Here is a 20,723-nt window from a genome sequence, read left to right on the forward strand (position 1 = left end):
TTCACAACAATTATTCTAAGAAAACGCCTTCTCGATTTAGGGCACTTCAGAGAGAGGTAAGAAGGTGTCATTTCAGTTTAATAAGTTACAGAATTTCAAACTTAAATAATTTTGATAATAATTATATATGCTAGTGTAATTTTAATTTTAAGAGAATTTTTTTATAGAATCTTAAAATTGGTAGTATGAGAAAGTCGTTTTCCTAGTTTTTATATTACGGTAACTTACTGTAATAGTTTAGTTTTGATTATTATGTAATTAATGTGCTCATTAAAAACATAATTTTGAATTAATTTCCCATTACTTTTTACAAGAACAATTTGTGTAAAAGAAAAAGTTAATAGCGAACTAATAAATATTCTTGTATGGAGGGGTACATTTAAAGATGATGAAACAAATTTTTTATGGTTAGGAATTCCTATTTTTGTACTTGTCAATTACTGCCTTTAATATATTAATTCTAATTAAAAATTTAATTATATAAAATAATTTTTTTGAAAGTCTTACTTTTTTTTCTGAAGTTGGCCAACCTTACATCAAATCTTTTTTTTTTAAATGACGTAAGAGTTGGTCACCATTGGTGTTTAGCAACACAAGACGGGAATGATAAGTCAGTTGTATCAGAGTAAACTCAAGTGTAATATTAATTTTAATTGTATTTCAACAAAAAATTATGAGTATTTCTTGTAATTTGAGTTTGAGTAGTAAAAACAGAGAGATTTACTTAGACGATATGCCAGGACTTATTTCAACTACGTAAGTAGAAAAAAAAGAAGCAAATTCTAAGCTTTTATCATATCAGGAACTTGTAACCACCATTTTAGAAAGTTTCTTTGGTATTTCAGTAATTTTTATATTTTATTTGGAATTAAAAATCTTTAAAATTTTCTTTAAGGAAAGTAAACAAACCCATTATACAATTCATAAGAATGTATTGATTTTTTCCCCTTGTAGAATAGCAATGCCACCCCAATTCAAGTAAGCAAGTGACCCTTAATCTGTTTTCAAGTCGTTTTGATATCAGATTTCTTACTTTTATAATATAATTTTTTAAACAGTCACAATATTTAAGAATTTGTCAAACTTATTCTTGAATGTTAAGGAGATTCAAAAATAATTATTAAATTTTACACGAAGTATTTGAGAGATTTGGAGGTTATTTCTAAGTTTTCTAAAAAAAAAAAAAAAAATTACGTAGTTATAATAAAAGTTGTAATTTTAAATGGGATTATGGTATTAATATGTGTGGTACAAGTTGTTTTTGAAAAATTTAGTTTTTTAATGGAATATCTGGTACTTCATCCTCCTTTATCTCTCTTTTTTCGATTTCGGAATTTTCCATTTTAACTGAATGATAAATGATAATTTTTTAATTATTTCTCGGAGTTTGTAGCGGTTTTTCTTTGAAAAATGCTACAATAATGCAGTTTAATTTACTTAAACTACTGAAACTTGATCGTTAAGTATATTATCTTTTGTTTAATACAACTAATCTGAAGTAGTCTATTTTATTTATTTTTAAACTTTTTTAATTGATTCACTCATATACTCACTATCAGCGACTTACATTATTTACAAGCGTAGCATTCTTTTCATAATCGATGCGTTAATTGGTAGCGTTATACTCCAGTAATTTTGAATGTCAGAAATAGTGCCAGACACTATTGTGTTTTTTTCTTCAAATAAATGAAGTGCTTTAGTTAGATCAGTTACCATAAAAGTAATTTTAAATATTTAGCTTTAGGATTATTAGATATGTAACTGTAAAATGTTTATTGAACGACGTATTCTTTAGTTCACATGCTTACAATAATGATATCTTGAATTGAAAGTTCTTCCTTCATCAGAAATATCCATCTTGAAGTTCCCTGGGTAAGAAAAAGTTTATTTTCAAAATGTGTGTTCTGTATCTCAAAAACAAAAAAAAATCACTGAAAATGATATTATGTTCATTTAAGTTTTAATAAACGTCGCGATATTTAGGTTGTGTTCAGTAATTGGCCAACCAAATGTTCTTCTTTAATTCATTAGAAATATGCGACTAAATTCTCTATTTCTGGCCTTTGTTTTGGAAATTGGTGTGCGATAATCGCGAACATAGCAAGACAGTTTTTTTTATGTTGACTGGTAGAAATTGCCGTGCTTTGTTGAAATCTATCGTTATTGATTTGTTAGGCATTTTAACCCATCATGAAATATTTATTATTAATTGTTGACTAGCCCAACTACTTTGTGTTATTTTTTTAAAAGTTAATTTTATATTATCATTTTCATATTGCACTTAACTTTGGTGTTTATATAGTTTAAGTGATTTTTTTATTTGTGAAATTGGGTTGTGGATTGATTCTTTTGAACAGAACTTTTTCTTTTTAATTATTAGGCAGTAGACATTTTCCTAAATTAGAAGTTTTCTCGAAAATGGTTCTTTCGATTTTCATACAAACCTGTGGGAGATTGGACAGCTTCTGTCTAATGAATACAATTTAAGGCCCTGTTTATTTGCATATTATTAAGGAAGGATTAAATAGGTTGATAAAATTTTAGTTGTAAGAAAACTTTCTCGTAAGTACCATCATACTGAATGGATTTTTCACTTTCCTTGAACTTTTTCGAAAATTGATCATATATTACTTCTAAATTTTTGTATGCACTACTCCACGTAGTTCTGTTGTTTACATTTTAATAGTTTTTTTCAGGGAAGTTCATTTTAGGGCGTTTTAGAAGCATTAAATTTTAAGAATACTAATAATGAAGTAGGTTATCTGTAACACCATTTCAGTGCAATGTTCAGTTTTACAAGCTGATCAATGTTAAAAAACGAATCATATATGGTTAAAGTTGTTTTTTTTTTTTTTGACAAAATATGTAAGTTCAAATTTCGAAATTGATTCTTAAAAGAAAGTAATGAAAATGTTTACATCAGATTTTTCAAATAGTTGCAGCAGTTCTTCATATTTTTGCTTAAGCAATGTTTTTCGTGTAAGAAAAATTTCAAGAAACGCGTATCTTAAATTATTTATTTAGTTTTTTAACTTTTTTTAATTGAATCACTCATCGTACACAAAGGAAAATGTGTTAAAATTCTTTAAGATATCTATTCAAATTTTACGGAATTTATACAAGTTAGTATATATAATAATATGTATATACAACCAATTGTTTTGTTTGCCAAAAAAGCTGATGCCAGTATTAGCAAAAAAAATTACACCTATGTGTGATGTAAATAGCACGCTTATTGCGTCTGTAGATTCTAATTTTATAATTGCGAGAATAATCGTCGCATGCATGTATTATCTCCCTTTTTATTTATCCCCATTTATTGCTCGTGTAGTGTTATAAAAATTAATATAAAAATATGTTGCGTAATCCAAGGATCTTTATTGATGACAAGAGGAGATATAAGCAATTTATCTATCTGCTTCGTATTGTTTAAAAAAATAGGAAGTGCAGATATTTAGATTTTGAAGATAACCGGAAAATTGTTCAAGTTGCCGGAAGTCCTCAGTGTTTTTTACGAATTGGTCTCTTTCACACACATCGAGAGAGTTTTTATGTGTACGAGTCTATCTTACTTAAAAAAAATGTTCAGTTTTGATATTTCGAGACTAGATTTCTTTTTGAGGGACGCCAAAAGATTGATTAGATTAGTTGCTAGGGCGAGTTGACCAGAAACGCTATATGACTCAGTAGGTATATTGAAGTCCAAAGGTACGTAAATGTGATAAACGAAGATTAAGGGAACACACTAAACTATTTTCTGTTAAATTAACACCAATGGATAGAGTTTATACTGTCGGTTAAAAGTCCAACATCGAAAAAATTATCGATTTCTCTTTCTTTTTATTTAATGGTTAGAATGAGTTTTTTGTTAATTTTTGTGTAAACTACTTCTGATTTACCGTTATTCATGTGCCACAATTTAATAAAAACAAATATAGTAATTCTTTCTTAAAAATTGTACAAACTAAAGACGGAGAAATAATGTGCTGATGTAAAATAACTCATTAAAAGAAAATAGAAACAATAACCTAGGTTATAAAAGCAAGCCAACTAACTAATGAAGAATTTAGAGAACAAGTAGTAACTGATTTAAAGGAAAGGAAATAGAATGTTGCGTGTGCTTACCATAAATAGTTTACCAAGAAGGAGAAGACAAAAAAAATAAAATTAAAGATCGCCGAGAATTAAAAAAACAAATTACGTAAGGAGAAATAGAACAGACCGTTATTGAAAGGAAGCTGACCAATCTTTCAAGGCAAACGCACTCCAACCATTAGAAACTTCTTGAGGTTATCATTATGGCAGAAATATTATAAATATGGCAGCAGATTTTAAAACTTGATGTGGGCATTTGTTTTTGTTTTTTTTTACAACAAAATTAATTTTATTCTCAATATTACACACACACACACACACACAAGTGTGTTTATCGTTCGTTTAAACACTAAAGGTTTACAATTTATTGATTTTTATTGATCGTGACTTGGATATGTAAATTAGAGCCGAAGAGAGACACACACTAATTTGGGCTTAAAATTAAATCACTTTGACAGAATCTTTTAGATATTTCTGGGTTTTAAAAGGCTACTTTCTTAATCCTTTTGATATCGTTTTGGATTAAATACCTTTTTTTGCCTTTCTAAAATTAATACTTGAATTTTAATACAAAAATTTGGCATGTTCGCTCGCCCATTACCTAATATGGAGTAGAGTTGTTAAAAAAAATGGGTTCCAATGTTTTTTTAAAGCTCTATTCCATTGGTTATGTAAGTTGTTATTTGTTTTGTTTTCAAAACAGAATGCTGAAAATCTTCCTTGAAATAAAACTGATAAGAAATAATCTTTTTTCCTGCGATAACAAGAGTTCTATGTGTGGTGGAGTAATAAATATAATCACCCTCAAGTTATCATTATTCACATACAATTTTTATGATCAAATAATATCTTTTCATTGATTTAAAAATTATTGTTTCTCTTTATGTTACCGTATATATGGAAAATAATTCAAGTGGAAAACAAATTAAATGGTCTAGTAGAAAAAATGTTTCAATTAAGGTTATTACTTTTTCAATTTTGTTGTCTGCAGTAATAGAAACATTCAAGTCGGCTGCAATTTTCCGAATCGCCTATACAATATAAATACGCATTTTGATGTCGTGAGTCTAACAAAATAAAATAAAAAACTAGTTAACCTAAAGATTCTTTTCTATCGAACTAAAAACAAAATTATAATTATGTTTTTAAAAACAGTTTTCAAAAGTGAAAATAAAGTTATAATTAATACACCTTACTTATTTATATTTATAGAAAACAGCTGATCGCTAGTGAGTAGAATATTAAATGCACTTGCACCTTCCTGGGCAAGCAATGAAAATGTTCCTCATTTCTAATGTATTTCTTTCCACATTGCTTACAATGGAAATTTCTTTGTATCAAAACTCTTTTAGACTTTTTTGCAATTAAATTGATGCGAAGAGTTTTTACAAAAGAGAGTAAAAAGAATGCACTGGCAAATTAATGGTTAATTTTTGCTTGATTAACTGTCAAGGATGTATTTAATTTGTGGTTTTCAGTCCAGTGATGATGTGGCGTTCTTTCTATTCACTTCTCAGCTTTTATCATTTTTGCTTTGCTTTCTTTTTAGTCTTGGGTGCATGCAGTTGCTACCACTAGAAGTAATTTTGGTTTTGAAATCTTCAAGTCCGCAAATGAGAATTTCGGTAAAAAAAATCACCGGGCAAAAGATGAGGTTTAAAAAAGCATTGTTAGCAGTATCTCTGCCACTTTCTTGATCCTTCCGCCAATACTAGCCATATTTTATTTCCTACTTGGTAATGTATTGGTGAGGAAATCTTTAAATCCTTTTTATTAGTGGACTATCAGTGGCTCTCTTATTTTTTGGAGGGGCCCCGTTCATACGGGGCTATTTGTTCTTGATCAGAAAATGTCAAAGCAATAATTTTTTTTTATACAAAAAAGTAATTATTAAATAGTTTAGATCTGACCATCTTTTCTCAGACGTCATAAGAAGGGAGTGACAATTTAATGACGTATGTCAATTAGTTTTCTTTTATTGTTTTGTTTTTTTCTAATATAAGTATAGGACTTATAAGATGATTTTTTTCTTTTCATTTTTTCATTTTATTAGTAATATCTACAACTGCAACAAGTATTGTAAAAAGCAAAGGATACAGATGGTGACTGCAATTAATCATTCCACCATAACATAGAACGAATGAGTCTGAGACAGTACCGATGTATTTCTGAAAATGTATATTTTAGACAAGAGAATGGGAGAAATGGCTGCTCTTGAAGGAGGGGGGTTATACATACACCCATCTCCCAGAATATAATAACAAAAAAAAATAACAGATTTTAATATATAACGAGTATACGAGTGTGTGCACTCCTAAGAGAAGGAGTTAGTAGATGATTCGGACACAATAACTGTAGCTAGGGATTGTTGTTGTAGTTAACTAACACACTGTACACAGTTCTTTTATATTTTGGCAATACAAACCTTGCACGGTATACTTACAGCGTGTATTTGTAGCAGCAAACTGCCACACAATAACATTTGCTTGTGTATTGGTGATCATGTGTATGACAGTATTACGACAGCTTCAAACTAGATTAGTAATTTAGAAGTACTTTCACCGTGCAGCAAAACAGTGTGATCTTCAATTCATTTCCCAATAAGTTGTAAACAGAAAAAAAAAGTAGTAACAATGCCAGGAAAATTACAATATTTTCAAATACCAGTGATAAAATCAAGTTGGACTACTTGCAGTAATAATTTTACTGACATGATATTGTCTAGTCCCACGTCCAGGTAATTTGAGTTCACTATTTGTTTATCAAAAATATTTTATTTAGTAAATATACTTAATCACTGGTATTCTTACATTAATTTTTATCATTCTGCTTTTAGATTTTCAGTTTTCACACAAAATGGCAGTTTTTAGGTTAAATTAGTATAAAAACTAGGTTCAGCAAGCGTATGTTGTTATATATCTAATATTTGTGTATGTATGTGAAATTAGCAGAACGAAAAAAATTGCACCAATTTCACTTTATATTGATTTATATGCTACCATGAGATCTAACAATGAGCAGTATGGTCAAAATCGTCAACAAGAAAAGCCAATTTAATCGATTGATTAATCGATTTAATTGATTTTTCACTTTCTTTTTACGTTTTATAGAAAACAGCTGGGACGATTTGTTTTCTAAAAAAAAAAAAAAAAAAAACAGGCGAACTAATTGCACCCAAGTAAATGTACAACTTTTATTTGACCTCTATGAAATTGTATTAGGAGAATGTAGCAGTGTGGAGAGGGGCACCTTTACTGATCACCTTCCCCAAAATTCTGTGTCTTATATCAACGCTACTCATCCAACTATTCGCTTTCCGCTTGCTTCTTACGTTCATACGCCACCCTTGACGACGTCCTGTCTGTCAGGCCCCATTCGTAGTTTTTTAGTGTGGAAGCACTCTTGGTTATCGGTTTTAAAAGTAAAAGTTCAGAACTTTTAGAAGATTGTACCTTCTTCAAGGGCTTTTGGTAACCCATTTCATAAATGTATCCTATACGGGACAGATCGAATGAAATGTTTTTCTTCAATTTCCTACCATATAACTAACTCTGATTTAGACAATATATTTCTAAGAAAGTATCCTCTAGTTTTTTTTTGTTTTTTTTTAATAGAAAAAGAAATTTACCCCAATAATAACGGCCAATATACATTTATAAATAAACAAAATAAACAAGTGTCTCGAACTTATATTATGCTTATAAATAAATTTGTTGGCAGCCGAATTGGTAATCTTTTAAGAACAAAAGCAAAAGGTAAAACAAAAACATGCTGTCAGTAGTGGCTGTAAGTTATTACTGAGCGTCCTTTTTATTTAGATTAAATTCAATTTTAGCTACGCAATTAGATTATACGTAATTTGGAGGCCACGCTTCCAGTTAATGTGCAATAAAGCAATAACCTTCTTTCTTTTTAACCTATCATTTTTGAGTATAACCAATACATTCTAGTTGGCCTTTTTATTGGTTCTTGCAATAATGGTTTAAATGGCAGTTAAATTTGAAAATGAACATTTTCTTTCCCTTGTTACTTTTTAAAAAAAGTAAAGAATTTAAGAAGAATCTAAAAAAAAATGTTGAAAATGGAAAGAACTTTGCTTTCAACCAGAGCATTCACAAATTTACATATGCACCGGAGCTTTATACAAGATTAAATTGAAATTAAAGGTAGCGCACAGCTGGCAGAATATCTTAGTTCAGATCGATGCACAGGAAGGTGGTCAAGGGGTGGGGTGGGGGCCATGCCTCACACGAATTCTTTATCCGTGGCCTATATTCGAGCCATAATCACCATTTTATAATTATATAAAGATTTTTTCGCCTAAAAAACTAGGCACTTCGTAATTAATTAATCTAGTGTGAACAGTTTCACGACATTCCTGTAACATATGTAGTTTAGTCATTAAAATATACGACAAACTTCAGAATTATTTTGTAAAAAGGTAGTTTGATTCAACATTAATACATACACTGGGCCAAAAAAGTCTGTGAACACTAACCTAAATTTTATTACTTTTATTATTATCTTATTAGAAACTTCTTTTATTTTCAAATGAAATATACTATTCGATAGAGAGAAACCAGAGTTTTCATTTTATATTCAATCTTTTATTTTTGTTCAGCAGGAATATCACAATTAAATGTTTAACAAAACAACACCCCAAACGAATGCAAAAAAAGTCTGTGAACAGCTGTATAAATATGTAAAAACATTAAGATAACAAACATAAAAACGATTGAATAAAGTTTGAAAGTTCTCTATTGCATTGTAGAAACCACTACAGTCAGTTCTGTGAATAAATAATCTAATTAGTACATATTTAACCACTAATATGGAAGTTCCCAGACCAATTCGAGAACTTATTGTGACGTTGTGAAATGAAAGAAAAAGTATTCGAGAAATAGGGAAGATAGTTCAAAAAAACCCTTTAACGGTGCATAATATAATTAAAAAGTACGGAAATGTGATTAGTAGGCCACGCAGTGGACGGCCACCAAAACTTAATTCCTTTCATAAACGGCAAATTCTGAAGTCTGTTCGAGAAGAACCCAGGACAAGCGCTCAAAAAATCAGTCAAGAATTATCAAGTGGTTATGTGTAAGCGTAACACCACAGACAATTAGAAATAAATTTCATGAATACGATTATTGCGGTCGAGTCCCGAGGAAAAAACCTTTAATCAATAAAATAAATCGTAACCGCCGATTGGATTTCGCGAAAGAATATGTTTCTAAGCTTTCTAGTTTCTGGGAAACCGTAATCTTTTCAGATGAGTCGAAATTCAATGTATGTGGGTCTGATTGACGACAAAAAGTGTGGCGAAAAAGAAATGAAGCTATGAAAATGAAAAATATGAAGCCTACTTTTAAGCATGGGGGAGGCAACATTCTGGTGTGGGGTGCATGAGTGCTAAAGGAGTGGGCAAGTTAGATCTAATTAATGGTATGATGGACCAATATGTGTATGTGGATATATTAAGACGCAATTTAAAAGAAAATTCAAAAAAATTAGGGTTGGAGGGAACGTTTGTCTTCCAACAAGACAATGACCCGAAACATACCGCACTAAAAACTCGGGAATGGCTTTTAAATAATACACTCTGGCGCCTAAACACCCCTCCACAATTGCCAGACCTTAACCCAATAGAACATTTGTGGGATGAAATCAGCCGCCAAATAAATAAACGAGGAATAAGAAACCGTGAACAACTAAAAAACGCTATTTTAGAAGAGTGGGATAAAATTCCAACATTGACGACCACAAAATTATTAGGATCGATGAAAGCTCGCTTGTTGGAAGTGATTAGGAACATAGGAGGTCCTACAAGTTTTTAAAATTTATAATTCACGTACAATGTGTAACAATGATTTATTTCTGCAAAGTGTTCACAGACTTTTTTTGCATTCGTTTGGGGTGTTGTTTTGTTAAACATTTAATTGTGATATTCCTGCTGAACAAAAATAAAAGATTGAATATAAAATGAAAACTCTGGTTTCTCTCTATCGAATAGTATATCTCATTTGAAAATAAAAGAAGTTTCTAATAAGATAATAATAAAAGTAATAAAATTTAGGTTAGTGTTCACAGACTTTTTTGGCCCAGTGTATGTATGATGTACGTGTGAAGCAGTTTTGACATCAGCGAACTAGAGTCTAGAACGAGAACAAGAACTGTATTTCGTGTAAACTTATTTGACTGTATATATTTAAAAAAAATCAACCATTGTACACCATTCCGAAACTTTTCTATGTAACTTATTTTCAATTCAAAAGCAATGCTTTTAAAGACCCTTAATGTGGTACAGCTGATAATATTGTACATGGTTCTAAAATTAGACACTTTAGACAGATGCCTAACTTTACACACATAATTACTTACATAAATAAATTTTCCTGCAAAAAGTTTCAAAAAGGTTTGTTTATACATATGTTTTTTGTTTTTTTTTAGTTACCATTCGCATTACAATTTCTGTTATAATTCTTTACAAAAATAAAAATCCAGAAGCAACCCTTTTTTTTAAAGAAATTTTTAAGAAAAAGTGTTTGATATGATATTAAAATATCCGAAATTTTATCCGATAACCTTAGCGCAACCTTCAAAACATTGATAACCATTGTGTTTTTTTAACCTCATTACCGTTGGGAATAGTGTTTTATTAGAAAACTGTAAAATGAAAAAAACATTTTAAATTTAACATGATGCAGTTATTTAAACAATTTGATGTTTTAAGAATTATTTTTTGCCGTATTTTTGCTGAAAATTTTTATTAGTTTCTTTTGGTCATGTTATCTGGGAAATTAATATGAAAATTGTTGTAAATTGTAGTAGGTATTGTTCATTAGGTATCACCTTTTTTTTTTTTTGCCGTGAAGCTGATATGATGTGAAACTTTTAAGGCAGACATCATGCATTAACTTCATCTTTGCAATTCTGTAAATTTTCTTTCTTATTTCTTAAAAGTTGACCGCACTAAATGGAGACCAGTTAACAGTGGCCGACATCAGTTGAGTTTTATTAGGGTCAACGTAATCGGCTAACCTTCACAGTTTGCCACAAATTGAAGATAACCTTTTTAACATTGTTTCCTTGTTATAAAACAAAGGTTACACGAAAAGTTTCTTTTTTTAAATTTATTTCAACCGAGAATATTGCTTCAGTCGATTGTACAGCTTGCATTGCGCAAATGGACATATTACAGTTCATACAAATAGTACACAAAGCTTCAAGAAAGTCGTAGAAGTTATTTTCTAGAACACCTTAAAATGTTGAAACAATTATTCATTTAGAGGTACTAATTTTCCACATTTAATTCTTATATAACTAGGTGGCAACACTTCAGAGAGAAGCCCCTCTTTCAGAAGTGCCTAAATCGAAATTTCCTCTTTTGATTTAAGTAATAGTTACAGATCTATTTGCATACAATTCGTACAAGTTTGAAGAAAATCGATGCTAAATCTAAAACAAATGCAGAATCGATTCTGTAAAGTGTACTACCGGCTAACGGACTGATCAAAACCTTATTATGTAATCTCAGTTAAAACCTAAGGGAATATATCCTATTTGAACATTTTGATATTTTTCGTTCTTAAATAACGGTGTTTATATCCATACACATGTTTAAATGAATTCAAAATGTGTAAAGATTACTTTTTTTGCACTCAACACACCTTAAAAAGAATATTTCCACTGAATACTTGATATCGAAAATCGACACACCTCTTACACTAGTAAAGTGAGAGAAATTAAAAATGGTATCCGTTGACAAAAAGGCTAAATGAGAACACTTCCACGTCTTTGTCTTACTCTAATCAATTCAGTTCTAAGTTTTATCTCGAACATTTTCCTAGACGTGTTTAGTTATCTATGAATCGGTGAGGCCTGTCTTACTAAAATATGTTTTGTTATATCTTGAAAAATGAACACAATTAATGCGGATAGAGAGTTAATAATATATGGACTAGAAATGTAAATTTTTCTTTCTATTTACTGATTTGGAAATTGATTTTAGTGAAACTTTTACGTCACCATCCTTGAACAGGACCATTTTATTACGACATTTTTAATAAGAAAGTCTTGGGAGGGTATCATACTTGGTTTCTTTTATATAGATTAATGGAGGGGAAAAATAGTGACAGTTTTAGAGCTCCACAAGTACACAATATATGGTTAGGAGTTCTACTCGCTCGCTCTGTATCAACCTCTCCGTATTATTCCTTTATAAATACATTACTTCTATTTAAATTGTCATACTAATCGTTTTGGTAGTCCCTGACACCAGATTTCTGACCTCTTGCATCAGTTCAGACCGCGTATACATCTTCTGCCGCACCATATTCTTCTTCTTCTTGGATTTATATTGTATTCATACTTGTACTATATTTGCTTTTATTCATTTCTTTCCAGTCTAGACTTTTGTTTTTGTTTTTTTGCTTCCATTGCAAATATTTATGTTTGAATTTAATGAGTGTTGATGTTTTTGTAGGGCCGGCATCATGGAAGAAGAAGCCTCAGGTTCCCACTACAAGGTGCAGCTTGGCACAGGGCCTCTGTGGTGCTCCTGATGTCCCCCACATCCAACTTCAAAATCACAACAAACCACAAGTAACTATAGACATAACTTAATATTTACTTTAATTAGAATGTATCCTTGACTTTAACCAGCACGTACGACCAAACCACAAATGTACAATTAGATATAATTGAGTAGAATCCCAAAGTTCTTGGACTAACCTGGAAAAAACCATTTTTTTTGCTTCAGGCTACTTGGTTTTATTTATTTATTTTGATATTCAGTTTTTTTGTTGCTGAAAGATTTCTGGGATTGTAAGTTGCAATTCCGCAGAGAATTTCTTCATTCTTGGGATAAGCTACAGGGCTTAGAAGTAATTGGGCTTGATACTAGCTACAGTGATTCCACAAAGAAGCTTTTTCCAGTGGTAATTTATGATTAAGAAATGGCTAGTAAGAAAAATAGATAGATTAAATATTATATTGTTTGTGACTAGCGTTACACTAACTTAATACGAAAGAAATTAAAATAATTAATTAAAATAATAAAACCTAGGGAACTAATAAAATTTAAGATTATAACTATATGGCTGAATAGCATAACTAGAGAGCTCAACTCGATTAATGAGAATAACGCTAGAAGAGTAGAATAGAATGTTTTGTTCAAGATGTAGTCGCTTCTTTTTAAGGTATTAGTGAGAGAATGCTACTGGTCTTTTTCTCGGCATTGCCTTCTCCATCTCTTTCTCAATTTATATATTTTACAAATTTACTTCCACCAAGAATGGAGCGCTGAAAAGATAGCGAACTTGCCCACTGCCGATAGGAGAGACAAGTACAATCTGTTCGCAGGGCAATAAACACCCTAAAATTCTTCTTTTTTTTTTTGCGTGTTCAAGAAATCTCACAAAAAAAGTATTTCCGGTAAATATTCCATGTTGTCACGATCGCGTTGGTTCCTCCTATCAGTTGAAGGAGAAAGGAAGTGTTTACCAGGAGAGATATCCTTCCTATCACCACTGTCCTTCATCAAGTGTTGTTTTTTTTTTTTGTTACTAAGCGAGGTAATCATCCTTAGAAAAAGATTCGTTTAGCGTACAATTAAAAATTAAAGTTAATTCTTTTATATTTCAATTTTAAATCACCCTTATAAACTGAGGAATAAATCAAAAGAATGGGAAACAAATAATTATAATAATAGCCATTTATTAAACATTATACATACAAATACATAATATCTAGGGATTACTATTTGATGATTTCGAAAAAGCTTTCGACAGCATTTATACGGGAAACAAATATTTGTATAAAAAGCGGTGCAGGTTTTTATTTTAAATATATATATTTATTTGATATTGATGTATATAATATTGACGTCATACTTTTCATGACGTAAAAATAGGTTGATCGATAAGAAAGAGTAGAGCTTGTCAGATTGATTGTATTGTTTCCTTTCGTTTCATTAATTTAGTATAGTAACTTTTTAAAGAGTTTAATCTTATGGCAAATGCTTAATTTTTCTAGATAATCTGAAGAATATAGTTCACAGAGGCGCCACTGTAGCCGTCCGGCTATAGGCGAGACCTGTAAAGCTAATATTTATTGCGGTAATAGGTTCGATTCCCGGTGCAAGGCCTTGGATTTACTAGTCGCCTCCGTGCACGACACTTAATTGGTTGTTGGACGTAAAGCCCCCTGAAAAATATGTGCATTTCTTTACTGCTTTTAAAAATATCTTAGGAAGAAGCAGTAATTTTGTATAAGTTATTGGATTTTTTGATCAAAGATGCCCAATGCTAAAAGATATCACTTGCTCACAGACTTGTGCTCTAATGAGCCAGCAGATCTGTAAGGCACGCTACCTTCACCTGGCTGTAAGACATTCCCTCTCTCTCTCTTTTAGTTGAGCGACCTGGTTTTTTTTTTTTTTTTTTCAACTCGCTTGATCTAAAACAATTCTTAATCGAGGTACATTCCAGTGTATATTCCGCCGCCATCTTCCTGTTTGTCAGCTTTACGTAAAGAATATCGAAAGCCACAAGCTTTTGTGAACCATGTAAGTAACTAGAACAGATTATTGTCAGTATAGAGAAAACTCGGCCGGAAATTCAGAATGCTGAAAAAAAGCTAACTTGACCGGAAATGGAAGCTGCGAAACTCATTTTACTAAAAATAAAACTTTAATCTAGTTTATTGCCTTATATTTGCTGTTTTTCTCTTGTTATTACTTTGCCATTTTTCCTTTAAGATTTTTTTATTAGTGTACTAATGCTGAAATTGGTAATATTAGAAAGTTTCTAATAATAGCAATATTTGTGCAGGAAACTGAGTTGTTTGAGGCATCTGGACGTGGGGGTAGTGTACGAATAACCTTTGAACTAAAGCTTACAGAACAAACTGAGGCCATCTGGGACACTCTCCTTATTGGAAAACGATTATACATACAAGTTCGTCCTTCATTTTTTCCTGATGGATCCAAAGAAGCGTAAGTAATAAATTTGAAAAAAGAAGTTTTTAAAATTATTCCTTTATAAATACATTACTTCCATTTAAATTGTCATACTAATCGTTTTGGTAGGCCCAAAACATTATTTAAAATTCAATATTCCTGTATTAACAGCATTCTCGATAAGTTGGCTATCGCATTGAATGCAAATGGATGCTTCGTTCGCAACAAAAAAATATCTGAAAATCGCAATTTAGTCATTTTCTTGATTTACCTGGATTACATAGATATTTAACACGTAAGAAAATGGTACTATGTAATTCAATTCTCCAAAATTTATAGGAAGATGAATATCTGATTTTATTCTACCCGTAATTCTTTAATCTAGAACATTAGATGTAGATGTAAGTTTCAATTAGATGGCGAAGGGGTCGACCCTATTTCATCGCAATTCAGAGGTCTGTTTTGCCACCCTCTACATATAGCAGTCCTGTTCTTGTTGATTAGATTTAGACTTAGATGATAGAAAGATAGACTTCTCGTGTTTCTTCTCCAACGAGTCGAAACTTTCAGCCAGTCCTCAGTTCCTATTGCAAGGACATTAGGTACTCAGTGCCTGCAGTACTGTTACTTATTCTTTCTGAAAAACTTATACATTATACATGTTACATTATATTATTACTAATTACAGATTTATTACCCTGCTTGAATATGCAGAGGAAGTACTAAAATGCACAGACATCATCGTATGTTTGAAGAAGGATCGCCCAGACAGAGGTATTTAATCTAATTCATTAGCTTTTATGATAATCTTTAGTGATCTTAGAACTTTTTCTAGCTTGCGATAATTCTCCTAATCTCCCTGAGCATTTCTTTAGCAAAAGAGATCAGAGGAGTCAAAAGTACAATGTTTCCTTCGCCCAAATCATTTGACTTCCTTCTAACAATATCTCTTTTACAGAACCGTTTGTTGTTTATATAAATGAATTAAAAAATATATTTATATATTTCGATAATATCTGTTTCAGCCCAGTTGGTGCGCACTTTTATGTATCTTGGCTTCTCAATACTGCCACCAGGTCATGAACTATTACCACATAACAATGATACATTAAATCTCTATATGAGACATGCTATTGTTTAATTTAATAAACCAAATATAATTGTAATTAATTTATGAGAAATTCACACTAAAGGAAACACACTCACAGACATTACCCTCACATATAAATTTAAATATAAATCGTATTAATTAAAATTTTTAATCTTGAAAAAAAATTTCAAAATAAACGGAGAAAGTGCAATTTTAAATTTTAATAGTGATTTTTTAAATAGCGTTTCTATAGTTACTACTTCCACTTATTGCAGGTAAGCTATTTTTTTTTTTTTTTTTGCACTTTTCTTTTACAAATGTGGATTTGTTGTGATTTTGTTGGATAATTAAAGAGATAAAATTATGAGAACTTTAAGGTGAATAAGTTCAGTGAAATTACTTTAAATACAAAATTATTAATTAAGTTCTTAATAAGTTGTTAACATAAAAAAAATTTAGTTGTATTTTAAAGAAAACATTTATTAATTATCTCCCTGCCCATAAATTTATTGCTATTAACAAAAAAAATCTAAATATATAATATAATGTATTAAAGATGGATATGAATGAAAGAGACGGGTGACTTGTGGTTTATTGTGAACAGAATTATTAAATATTATGTATTATATATATTAATAATATATATGTAAAACAAATAAAAATACAAAAAAATAATAAAATATTTCAAAAAATTAAAAAAAAAAAGCATGATGTTTTTCTTAATTATTTAAGTAATTGTATTTGTTCATTTTCTTTTTTGTTCCAACCTCACCTTGTTTGATAAAATTTAATTTTAAATTCAACCATTCCATGTAATAGTTTTTGAGTGAGTTGAACAAAAATAGTATATTTATATTTAAAACTATTTGGAGTATTTACTTAATTATACTGAACTTTTATTGTATAGTATGTGTTCATATTACCAACTAGATAAACAACTAGAAAGTATCCCATCTGTTTGAAGAACATTCACAAAAAATTGACGTCTATTCTTTAAAACGGTGGAGAATTGAGCTCATACTTGCGACTGTTTAAAACCTAGTTTGTTAACATTTGAAATTCTGATTAAAAAGCGGGATAAACAAGGGAATCGCGGTATTTATACATGAACTGATCTTGGGCTGTAAAACTGTGCCCTCGTGTTCAAAGTTATCATTGTTATTCATCATTATCTTTATTTCGATATATATCTGCTTTCATATAGCCAGTTTGAATTATAAGGCGTTCATGGTGACGATGAGCGAAAGTGTAGGAATGGATTCGCTTAAACCTTAAAATTATGTTTTGTGTTTTAATAATACCTTCAAAATAACCAGTACCGCGTAAAACATTGAAAGTTGCATGTATCGTTCTCAGCCAGTTGAGCACATACTTCTTATTTATTTAGATCAATTAAGGTATTTACCACCAAATGGTTAAACGCTGAGTTATACTCATTTTTATTCACCTCAACCAACAATTCTTTGAATTTCAATATTTTTTTGACTAACTTGTTAACTCCAGAACGATAAAAATCACTAAATGCTTTTTATTAAGATCGTTTACTTTTTTTGCCTGGAGAATAACACCAATAAAATGGTATATTATTATTTTTAGTCCAATTTGCTAGCACATAGGATTTATAATTTACATTAAGAAGTTTTAAGTTTACAATTAGAAAGCAATAAAATAGCTGTTTCATATAATTCATTGATATTTTTTTTAAACATTAAAATTCAATTAGTTTGATATAAAATTAAATTTCGTTCTGTTATAATTGAAATATTAAATAGTATATTGTAGTAGTGAATCATGTTATTATTATCTTTTGAGTTTTTGTTTTGTTTTGTTTAAGTAAGCAATTAGTGCTTTTAGAATAAAGTAAATTACCAAATTTTTATTTTCATTTATTTTTACTTTTTACTTTTTTTTTATATATATATATTACATATCAATACAACATTCCTTAATAAAATTCCAATTTTTACTTAACAGTCAAAGAAATACACATTTCAAACTTCCCACTAAACCTGTAGGCCTGATGAAATAGTCCCCTCCCCCTAGAGGCCAAAGAGGAGCGGAAATCTACATTTGAGGATCAAAATACACCCGACTTGCTGAATCAGGGCCGGATGGCTGTCACAGTTATAGTTGGTTCTGTTAAGAGGACACTTCAGGCTTAGAGATATATGAATGTATTGGAAATGGCTAGAGGTGAAAATTTCAGGTTTTGCTTGGATGAGAAAGAGATAACACCTATCTCTGCTCTTGCGAAGACTTAGCAAGAGCGAGGTTCTTCAAATCGGAAATTTGAAACGCCCACGGTTGAGACGAAGACTTCTAAATGGCTTTGAGGCTTGCGTATAGACACTGTTGGATTTCGTCTGCCATAAAATAACTAGGAGGATTCTAGCGAGGGACTTTCAAAGATTCTTCAAGAGAAACGAACAGCAACAGACAGTTGTTTTTATATATCTTTGGGATTGATGTTAGCAATGTGGATAATACCGACTATTTTAGACGTTTGTAAATATTAGCAGACGAATCAAAATAATCTGATTTACGCAGTGTAATTGATAGCGAATTTAGGTGACAATCAGCAGTAGTAAATAAAGGCCCATCTTGTAAAAGAACGAAAGTACACGTAAGATATTGGTTTTAGATGATGCGCTAGATATTTAATGAGTTTGGTAACAAATTGAAGTAACCATACATTGACGTTAGTTATACCTCAGCTTTCGGAAAATCTAATACATTCCACTTTCCATTTACAAGAATTATAGCATTAACTTAATAATTGCTTATAAATTCATCTTCAAATGAAAAATCAAAATTAAGAACAAGATGATTTACAGATAGTAATAATGACATTAACAGAAAAAAAATCAAGAGAGGGATTAGCTGATTGGTTAGCGAATACTGGATTCCCACGCGGAGATCCCGGGTCCGAATCCAGCTGCTAGCCCGTAGATTTTCTCTTCCTAGGCGCCTATTACATCTGTGTCGGGCAGTGTTGTCTGAAGCGAGGAACGCTGTCCGGAGGCCGGCATGCACCGAAAAAAGCTTCGGGCGACGATAACTCTGATGATAACGCGCTTCAAATACAAGAAAATAAATAAATCTGGTCGAAACTCCTCCCTAATAAGAAGAGTTTGTTTTGTAATTACTATTAATTTTACATACTGCGGTATTTTGTTATATCATTCTTTGCAAAAAAAAAAAAAGAAATCCAACTAGCCCTTTGCAATATGAAAATGGCTTCCAAAATTAAAATTATGGTTTTAAAAATTATTCAAATACATAAGTAATGCAATAAATAAATATGAAGGAACATAAACTTGTATTAATTCAATAAAAATCATGAGGCTTTTCTGTAGCTTTGGCACACGTTCCTTCATCCATTCTGAGAACACTTCAGAAGTTACTTCCTGACTGACTTCCTTTTAGAGGATCGACTAGGTTAACTGCTTCCTTTCACTTTTCCGCTCACTCTTAAAAACGGTGCCATCAGAAATTAGAGTAACAACGATCTCGAATAAACTGAGATTTTAACAGAATGACAGCTCTACCTTTTGGCTTGTTTTTTGTAGCTAGCAGTTTTGGTTGACTAGTTGGCAGGCGCCTGGAAAAAAAATCAAATGAAACATCACATGAGTTTTTTCTTGCTCAAATAATTTATTGATTATAATGTTTTACCTTTTCTTTTGCGATCAAACTCAAGAACATATCCAGTATTACTGATCTCTAATTTAAATGTAACATTCAACTATTTTCAGCATAATTTACATAAGGGAACATATAGGAAAGAAATTTACTCATTAAATCTTTGCACCTACTTTTCATTCTGTATCAGAACGATTCAAGATTTCACGTTTACGTCCATTCACTTTATAAATTAGACCCACAGAAGAGTTCATTATTAAAATTTGTTTTCTTTATAATAATAACATCCATCCCGGCAATGTTACACTTAACTTTGATCAATCAATGTACAGTTCACTTTTCAGAGAATCCAAAATTTGTATTAAATCAAAAAGTAAACTTACCAAGCCTTTTATAACACGTTCGCGGCAAAATAGCAAAGCTTATAAAACATACAATAATTTATTTTGCATGCAGTTAGCGAAGTTCCCTGTTTAAACTTTTCCCCCTACATCTTACGAAAGATGAAAATCTGAAACATGAGAATTAAAGGCATTTGTGATTTGATAATATCTAAGGTAATATTTCGGGAATGATAAAACAATCAACAGTCTCCACTAAATATTTCCAAGTTCATGTCGCCCCAACGAAAATTTGATCCACCTAGAAAACAGCCAACAAAATGAAGAAAACCAAAAAAAATTCCTTTTACACTTATTTACTACCTTAGTATACAAAACATTTTACTTTTAAATCCTGACTAAACATTTATACAAACCTTGGCGCCAAAGGGTGAAATATTTTATCGATCAGATTTATACAGTTCGATTATTATACAAAATTTATTAAAAGAATATAATATGGCAGTTGAATATCGCAGTAAAATTAATTAATAACTGAAATTAATCTCTAACGGTAATTCACCAGTAATTTAGAGACATTACTGTTCGACTCATTAGG

At 30.6% G+C, this 20,723-nt stretch overlaps 2 long non-coding RNA genes across 5 annotated transcripts; one reads left to right on the forward strand and one right to left on the reverse strand.

The window, feature by feature from the left end:
* The first annotated feature begins 963 nt into the window (after positions 1 to 963).
* On the forward strand, positions 964 to 16,120 carry LOC141459817 (uncharacterized). 4 transcript variants are annotated; one of them, XR_012461627.1, is made up of 6 exons: positions 964 to 978; positions 1,796 to 1,872; positions 12,578 to 12,696; positions 14,925 to 15,088; positions 15,741 to 15,826; positions 16,078 to 16,120. It is a non-coding gene; the product is annotated as an uncharacterized lncRNA (long non-coding RNA). The 4 variants fall into 4 exon arrangements; XR_012461626.1 differs by lacking the exon at positions 964 to 978 and adding an exon at positions 1,279 to 1,293; XR_012461624.1 differs by lacking the exons at positions 964 to 978; positions 1,796 to 1,872 and adding exons at positions 6,036 to 6,050; positions 6,149 to 6,832.
* On the reverse strand, positions 16,091 to 20,535 carry LOC141459818 (uncharacterized). Its single transcript, XR_012461628.1, has 2 exons — positions 20,168 to 20,535; positions 16,091 to 19,743 (listed from the first exon to the last, which is right to left on the reverse strand). It is a non-coding gene; the product is annotated as an uncharacterized lncRNA (long non-coding RNA).
* Positions 20,536 to 20,723: the final 188 nt, after the last annotated feature.

The sequence above is a fragment of the Rhodnius prolixus genome, unplaced genomic scaffold, assembly GCF_049639745.1.
Source record: "Rhodnius prolixus isolate KJV_2025 unplaced genomic scaffold, Rpr scaffold_23, whole genome shotgun sequence".
NCBI classification, from domain to species: Eukaryota; Metazoa; Arthropoda; class Insecta; order Hemiptera; family Reduviidae; genus Rhodnius; species Rhodnius prolixus.